Source organism: Sebastes umbrosus, chromosome 3, assembly GCF_015220745.1.
Source record: "Sebastes umbrosus isolate fSebUmb1 chromosome 3, fSebUmb1.pri, whole genome shotgun sequence".
In the NCBI taxonomy this organism is placed as follows: Eukaryota; Metazoa; Chordata; class Actinopteri; order Perciformes; family Sebastidae; genus Sebastes; species Sebastes umbrosus.
In genome coordinates this window covers 31,786,915-31,795,453 of record NC_051271.1, presented here as the reverse complement: position 1 = coordinate 31,795,453, position 8,539 = coordinate 31,786,915, and positions in this window count along the sequence as shown.

Sequence of the window (8,539 nt, the reverse complement as noted above, 5' to 3'; positions counted from 1 at the left end):
AATCGTTATGATTATGCTTTCCAGGGTTTGGCAGATAGCGTGACTTTCATTTTTACATTCAGAAACTCAATTAAAAGCTTTGACTCATAATTTAGTCTAATTTATGAGTTCCAAAGGCCGATTCTCTGCCTGTGATTCCCTCTGTGCAACATTTAAAGCACCAGATGGGGGAATAATGAACTTTTCTAGCAGAAAGCAGCCTGCAGAAGGTTATGAAACCAAGCGCCGATGACTGGGGGTCTAAATTAAGCGGCCCATGACGTATTAGCAGAAAACAAAAGCCCAGGTTGCTTTAATTTTCAGAGGTCTTTTATTGAGAAAAGTCAGCTTGCGATCACACCTCGATATGCCATTTTATAGACCCTGTGACAATAAAAAACAAAATTTCCAGCCATTACCTTGGGAGCAGACACACAGTTATGATAACATCTCGGTTACCATGGTGTTGTTACGGTTACCAAATGGAGGGAGACGTCTAAGCGCCAAGTTAGACCGTCATCCTGAACGACTGAGGCTGCTGCGAGATTTAATATTGTCAACATCTTTGAGCGGCGGAGAATGGAAAATGGATGAAAAAAAAAAAAATGGATTTAAAGTAAAAAGGGGACAGAAATAGAAATGATGGAAACAATGGAAGTAACAGGAAAGAAAAGTGCTACAACTGGAAAAGGGGATTGAAAATAAGTGGAGGGCGTAAACAGAGGAGCGGAAAATGTAGAACTAAAGGTACGTAGGGTGAAAGATGGAGAGAACAGACAAAAAATAGTAGATGGGGATAAAAAGGCAAAACTATCAGAAGGAGTCCGTGGTGTTGGAGGAATGAGTACGGTGCTTACTTAGCTCTCTGCAGTGCGACTGTGTGACCCAGACCTCTTTTATCCACCCAAGATCAAAGCACCAACAGAGCTGGTGACAAACCCAGGGGACAAGATTACACATTACTGTACACGTTCTAGTGCTTTCTGAGTGGATGAGGGACTTCTCATCTCATTCTGGCCACCATCATTATGATTATCATTAACATATACAGTACTGTTATTGCAGCCAAAGAAGCTCTCATATATAGTATATTTTACACATTAAAGTGGCAGTAGTTAGAATATATCCTCAACTGATCTCAACGTTGCTGCCGGGTCACAGACTTCCTCATTTTACAGCTAAACAGTACACTATAAGAGGTTTCTGACAACATTTTATTTGAGAAAAAGGCATTACAGTAACAGAATATTGATTCATATTTGATCAGCACTGCCTAGTTTGACTGTTTGATTGGAGATCGCGAGTGATTGACAGCTGCTCAGAGATGGCAAGGCTCCAGATCAGCTCTGATTGGTTGTTTTCCTCTGGTATGTGAAATCTTGCAGATGCCATTAGGAGCACCGGAGGACACAGAGGCACATGTTTTTATTTTCAGATTATCTGTTTTATGCACTACTGTCAGGATATAGTGACCGTTTAATAAAAATAACTTTTTTTTAACCATTTGTTCCAACTCTACCCACTGCAGCTTTAGGTCTCTGAGTTCCACAGCTTAGGGGTTAGACAGCAAAGGCCAGGGGATCTCTAGCTATGGCAAGCGATTTTAACATTTAATCCAACCACACTACTATCTGAAATTACATTTTAGATATCCATAATAGCATTTTTCCTCGTCAAAATTGTATTGTCATTGGTCAAAATGGCAATCAGATATATCCGCAAAGACATTTTTACTAGCAGAAATTGTATTTCAAGATATGTTCAACTTTATTTCTCCTATTCAAAATTCAATTTAAGATATCTTTAAATCCTTCAAAAGTAAGGATGTAAAGCGGCCATTAAAAGCAAATGGCCGTTTTAACATTTATAAGCTGGACTGGATATATATTACATATATCTGTAATTCAATTCTGCCTAGTCAAAAAGAACATTGCAGATATCCACGACATCATTCTTCCTATATATAGAAAGGATATCTGGAATTGTTTCTAGTCATAATTCTACTTGTAGATATCTGAAATTACATTTTTACTAGACACAATGCCAATTGTGGATATCCGTAATGACATTTTACTAGTCACAATGTGTTTTGGATATTCAAATTTACATTATGGATATCTGGAATGCTTTTTTCATTTTGGATATCTGAAGTTCAAATTATGACTAGTAGCAATTAGACTGCAGATATCTGAAATGGGAGTTATTCCTAGTAAGAATTGTATTGCAGATATCCAGAATGTTCATCCTAGATATTGTCGTATCTTTCCTGCGACAGTGCTGTTGAAGTGATGAGAAAGGATGCTCCGCGGACACTGTTCTTGCTGGTACAATAGAGTTTATTACAAACAAGCAACAAATGTCATAACGAACGTCTCGAGCGTCCGGAGGTCTCAAGTCAAATCTGAAAGTCCTGCACTTCGGGGCTCTCGCGCCTCCTTATAATGTGTTCATGTCATGTAACATCTGAGCTGAGCGCATGACCATGTATGGCTCCTTTGTCCTATATGTTTATCTTTCAGCCCCTGGACATATTGCATGACCCTGTATGGATCCCTTGTCCTACATGTTATCTTTCAGCCCCCGGTCATATCATATGATCATATGTCTCCACGCATGCTTCTTACTCATAAGTTTACAATTAGGGGTCTCACTGTTTTGTGCAAGACTTGAAAATATACCACAATATCAAAAATGCAATTGTGGATATCTCGAATTGAATGCCCAATACACATGAATGGCAAAAGTGACGTCATGTGAAGAATGATGTTGTGGATTGTGGAAGAATTCAATTATATATATCAGCAATACATATCCAGTCTAGCTATTCAATGTTAAAACAGCTTGCCATACTCTAGCAGCGATCAGGCTGATAGGGAGTTAGCGGATCACAGATTTAAGCAGGAGCCTGACCCTTCAAGACTTTAGAAACGAGCAGTAACATCTTAAAATCAATTCTAAAACTCCCAGATCACCAGTCATAAGGCAGCAAGGATTGGTGTGATGTGGTTGCTTCTCTCAATACGTGTTAAAAGCCTGGCAGCACTGCAATCTTTGGATGTTTTGCCTGCTGATACCAGAATATAGTGTTGCAGTAGTCGAGAGAAGAGCATGGATGACCTTTTCTCTCTCTGCAGATGAAAGAAGTGAGCTGATTTTGGTTAAATGTCTCAGTTGGACAAAGCAGGACTGCACAACTTTAGTCACCTGGGGATTCATTACAGAAACTTCCTGTCTGAAATCCTATCTTATCTCCGTTTAGGATGACATTTAGGATTTTTGGTAGTACAGAAACTTTTCCTTATTGCTTTTAGGAAAAAATCCAATCTTAGGAAGTTAACAATCTGAAGTTAGGATGGCATAGACCCTGTCATAAATTCAAAATAATTGCCCACTAGAATTACCATCTCCGTCAACCAGTCAAGTTGCAGTATACATCCATTTCTGTCCAAAATGTCATCTCTTCATCATTTTACCCTATTAGACATTTGTATGAAATTGTCATAATGAGCGTATGAATTCTTGAGTTATGGCCAAAAACGGGTTCTGTGAGGTCAGAGTGACCTTGACCTTTGACCACCAAAATCGAATCAGTTCATCTTTGAGTCCACGTGGACATCTATGCCAAATGAAGAAATTCATTCAAAGCGTTCCTGAGATATCGCGTTCATGCAAACGGGACGGACATGAGGTCACAGTGACCTTGACCTTTGACCTTTTGACCACCAAATTCTAATCAGTTTATCCTTGAGTCAGAGTGGGCGTTTGGGCCAAATTTGAAGAAATTCCCTCCTGGCTTTCCTGATATATCACGTTCACGAGAATGGACCAGACGTATGGACGGACAGATGTACGGACAACCCGACAACATAATGCCTCCGGCCACGGCTGTCGCTGGCATGGAGGCATAAAAATGTCAGGATAGAGATGGGTCTAAAATGACTTAAAACAGAGGGATCCAGAGAGGGCTTCTTTAAGAAGGAGTCAGTTATGCAAACATTGTGAAGAACTTTGGAAGACATTGTTTGGTTTAAATCTTTGGGGAGGTTTGAGAGTAAAATTATCCACTGAGACATTAACCAGACACAAAGCTTCAGTAATTAGACCTACAGTAAAGAAAAATATGCAAATACAAAGAAAGAAGTGAAGTGTGTGGAAGAAAACAAAAGGGTTTCACAATATGTTCTTTTTATTTTTTTATTTATTTATAAAGCAGATCTCAAAACAGAGGCAATTAAAAGATGCTGTGTATAAGGCAAAGAAATGCATTCGACCAACATTTAAAAACAACAAAGAGGAAGATAAAATCCTATTGAAGTAATTATGAGCACAGGAAGAAGATCCCTCAAAAGTTCAAACCCAAAAGGCTGAATGGGGTCAGCGTCTAAAGGCAGACTTGTTTATACACGTACCAAAGGGCCAATTCGTAAACACTTTCATCCTGCTATTTTTTGTGTAAATATTAGGGCTGTCAAAGTTAACGCAACAATAAAGCGTTAACACAGATTCGTTTTAGCGCCACAAATTTCTTTAATGCATTAACAAGAAGGAATCCATTGGTACCAACCATGTCACGCTAGCTTGTCGCGAAGGAAGCTACATATCGCTCCAAACTTACGCTAAATTTTGGCAAGCAAAAACTGGCATGGCCATTTTCGAAGGGGGTCCCTTGACCTATGACCTCAAGATATGTGAATGAAAATGGGTTCTAGGGGTACCCACGAGTCTCCCCATTACAGACATGTATATACATACATTTGCACAAAGCAAGCATATTTGCCCACTCCCATGTTGATAAGGGTATTACTCTTACTCTTATTATATAAATAGTATTACTTGACAAATCTCCCTTTAAGGTACATTTTGAACAGATAAAAAATGTGCCTTAATTTGCGATTAATCATGGACAATCATGCGATTAATCACAATTAAATATTGTGTATGTGTGTATCGATTGACAGCCCTACTATATGCATATATGTGTGTGTATATATACTGTATATATATAGTATAGTGTTTGTATACGTATGTAATTGTCCAACGCAGCACCTTACCAAATGACGTTGTGTTGCATCGCAGCAAAATGTGAGCCTGGTTTAACTTTCTTGCCGGACAACCCTGCGTCATAATTCTAGCATGTGCCATCCCCCTGTGTAGTAGAATTTTACACTACGGGACTACAGAGCCGCAGCATCACTCTCACAGACCGTTTACAGTTTCCACACATCTGAACCGTGACATTACATCCTTTTTCAGGGTGCAGAGTGCAGAGCAATTACATTGAACACAAGGTTGATGTGACTGTGCCTTAAAGGTGCAATGTGTAATATCTGGCCATATGCTCCAAACTAGTATGGGTCAGCATTTCACCTCTAAGAGCCGGTCTACATAACACCAGTATCTTATAATCTTCACGTGTGGGATCGGCCTATATTTTGCATTAGCCATCTTTGTCTTTACCTTTTACTGGACTGTATGGTCTGTGTATGTTTCTATAGTTTGTTTTTTGGATTAAATCCAAAGTGGCATAGACAAGAAAACCACTGGCGTTTTAATTTCAGCATGCTTATTTCAGTAGATATATCTGCAACACAATACATAGACATCTTTTGACATAATGTCAACACTGTAATCTCTTCACTTTCTGTTAATAATGTTAGTTCATTTTTTCGAATGTTTCAAACTAAAATTCTGGCCAGATCTTACACATTGCACATTATAAAGGAATACCATTTTATTCATTTTTGTGAATTACCCTCATTTGCATTCTCGCAAAGAGTTAGATGAGAATGATACCACTCTCATATTTGTACTCTGCTTTGTATTAACGTAGCTTAGCATAAAGACTGGAGGCATGGAGAAACCGCGATCCTGACCAAGCGTGTAGGAGAACCACAGTGGCCGATGTTTAAATGCAAACGGTAAGACTAGCCTTGGTCATTTGGAGAATAGCAGAGTTGACGCGCAGAGTGTGTGTGTGTGTGTATGTGGGAAGTGAGTGGTGAAGCAAGAGAGAGAGAGTGGCGGCAGCGAATGTGTGTGTGAGTGAACAAGTGAGCTTGTGGAGCAGAGTTAGTTAGTTTGGCTCTGAGAATATCAAGTGAATGTACAGTTGAAGTTGCAGTTTGTGCAGAAATAAATATCCATTGCCCTTCGTAATTAATTCAGTTTTGTCTTGTACTGGGAATTTTCGCAACGAATTGGATAACAAATCACATCGGACTCAGTGTGCAAGGTTTCTGTGCTTAACTTTTTTTATCGGATTACAGATTTTTAAAAAAAGGCATAAGTATAAAACTGACTTGTGCAAAGACCTTATGACTTGTTAGGCATGGTAGTAGGATGCCATTACCACTGACCAAGGCAGATCATTCCCAGTTACTGCTGCACTGTTGCGACTAAAATGAGTCAAACGCAGATCATTAACCTCCCCATTTGGATAGAGTGCAACTAAACTTAATGGGGATTCTGTAGCCACCAAAAACAAATCGCCTCAGATGAATGTGAAAATGATTAATATGACCACAGTTTGGGAAAAGAGTTAACAGTATTTTAAGAAGTATTGCAATTATGCTTTTAATTAATGAGAAAAACGCCTGCACACTGTCCGCTTAAACATTGTGTTTATAGATATTACTCGCCTCCAACACACCTGTCACACATTCGGATTTCTAAAAATGATGCTTTTAATGAAAAGCACTTTATTAGAGAGGTAGAGATTGTGTGTATGTGTGAGATGATGAAGGACAGAGAGCAGAGAGAAAGTGACAGTATGAGGTTTATGCTCCCTCTCCCTTGGCTCTCTCCTCTCTCCGTGTGCCTGGACTTGCTGTTATGGATCAATACCTGCCAGTCTCCTCCCCTCACAGTACCGAAGGCTGGGTAATGGGCTGTAACAAAGTCTCTGCGCGTCATTGTGTGTGTGCTCTTGCTTGTGTGTGTGTTGGATGTTTAAGTATAGTCCAAGCTGTCACTGCTGAGCCTTGTCTCAGCTGCCTAGTAGGTATAGGTGCCATTCTTCCTCCTAACAAGAGGAACCTTTCATTAGTGGGAACAAGCTTGAGTAATGTCCGTGTAATTTTTTCAGACCAGCCTTTCGTGCTGCACAGTTGGACCTACGAGGAGGCTCGGAGGAATGTGGTTATCCGGATGGCAATTAATTGCCGGTCTGTAGAGATAGTAGGTCTCCAGAAACATCAAATTTCACATATTTGTATTATTTTGCCCAATGCTGAGTCTCAGGGTACAATTTTTTGCTCCAAAGAATCACTTATCATTTTCTGTCTGATTATAGAAAATTGTACATGTGGTGGTGATAAGGGCCTTGGTGGCACCTATCATCAGGTACTGCTGTGTTCACTGGGAACAAAAGTATGTAGCACTGGACTGGCGAAGGGGTCGAGTTCATCATGCTGGAGTTTACATGGTCCTTTTTCCAGTTATAGCCCATGCAGTATCAGCCTGTTTTCACACACCGTTTTTAGCTATACCTACCTGTAATTCATGTATATCCCACAAAATCAATTCTTATGTAATCCACGCAATCATGAACGAGGAAGTATAAAGAACGGAGAACACTGCCAAGCAAGGAGGCCGGGGTGGATTGGTGGGTCAAACAACACCGGACTTTTGCCCAGGAGACCGGTGTTCGTGTCCCGTGTGAAACTAGAAGTCAAAGTTGATTTATTTGTCACGTAACTTCCATACTTAAGTTACGCTACTTTCGGTGTGGCGTAACTTAACTATGATCTTTCCTAAACTTAACTCGTTTTTTTTGCTTAAACCTACTGAAGTTGTTTCCTATGAAGTCAGAAGTTTATTTAGAAAAAACTGGAGCGGAAATTGACGCTGGACATTTGTAGGAAAGAAATGCACAAAAAATGAGGAATAACTTTCTGAACTGTTGTATGAGCATACATTGGCAGTATAAAGTCCAAATACAGATTGTGCATTTAGAAATGCACTCATTTATTCACATGTTGCAAACACTGCAGTTTAGACCAGGGATGTCAAAGTTAACGCAATAATGACGCGTTAAAGCAAATTAACTATGCCATACTAGCATGTCAAGGAGAAGGCTAAATAACGCTCCAAACTGAGAAAATAATGGCATGGCCTTTTTCAAAGGGGTCCCTTGACCTAAAAATTGGTTCTATACATGCCCACTTTAATCCCATGCAGTTTTGGGCAAGTCATAGTCAAGTCAGCACACTGACACACTGACAGCTGTTGTTTCCTGTTGGGCTTCAGTTTACCATGTTATGATTTGAGCATATTTTGTATGCTAAATGCAGTACCTGTGAGGGTTTCTGGACAATATTTGTCATTGTTTTGTGTTGTTAATTGATTTCCAATAATAAATATATACATACATTTGCATAAAGCAAGCATATTTGTCCACTCATGTTAAGAGTATGAAATACTTGACAAATCTCTCTTTAAGGTACATTTTGAACAAATTATTAAATGTGCGATTAATCATGATTAACTATGGACAACCAGTTTAACATTTCTTCTACAATCAATGTCAAAGGGCTAAGCAAGTTAACCCTATGCAACAATG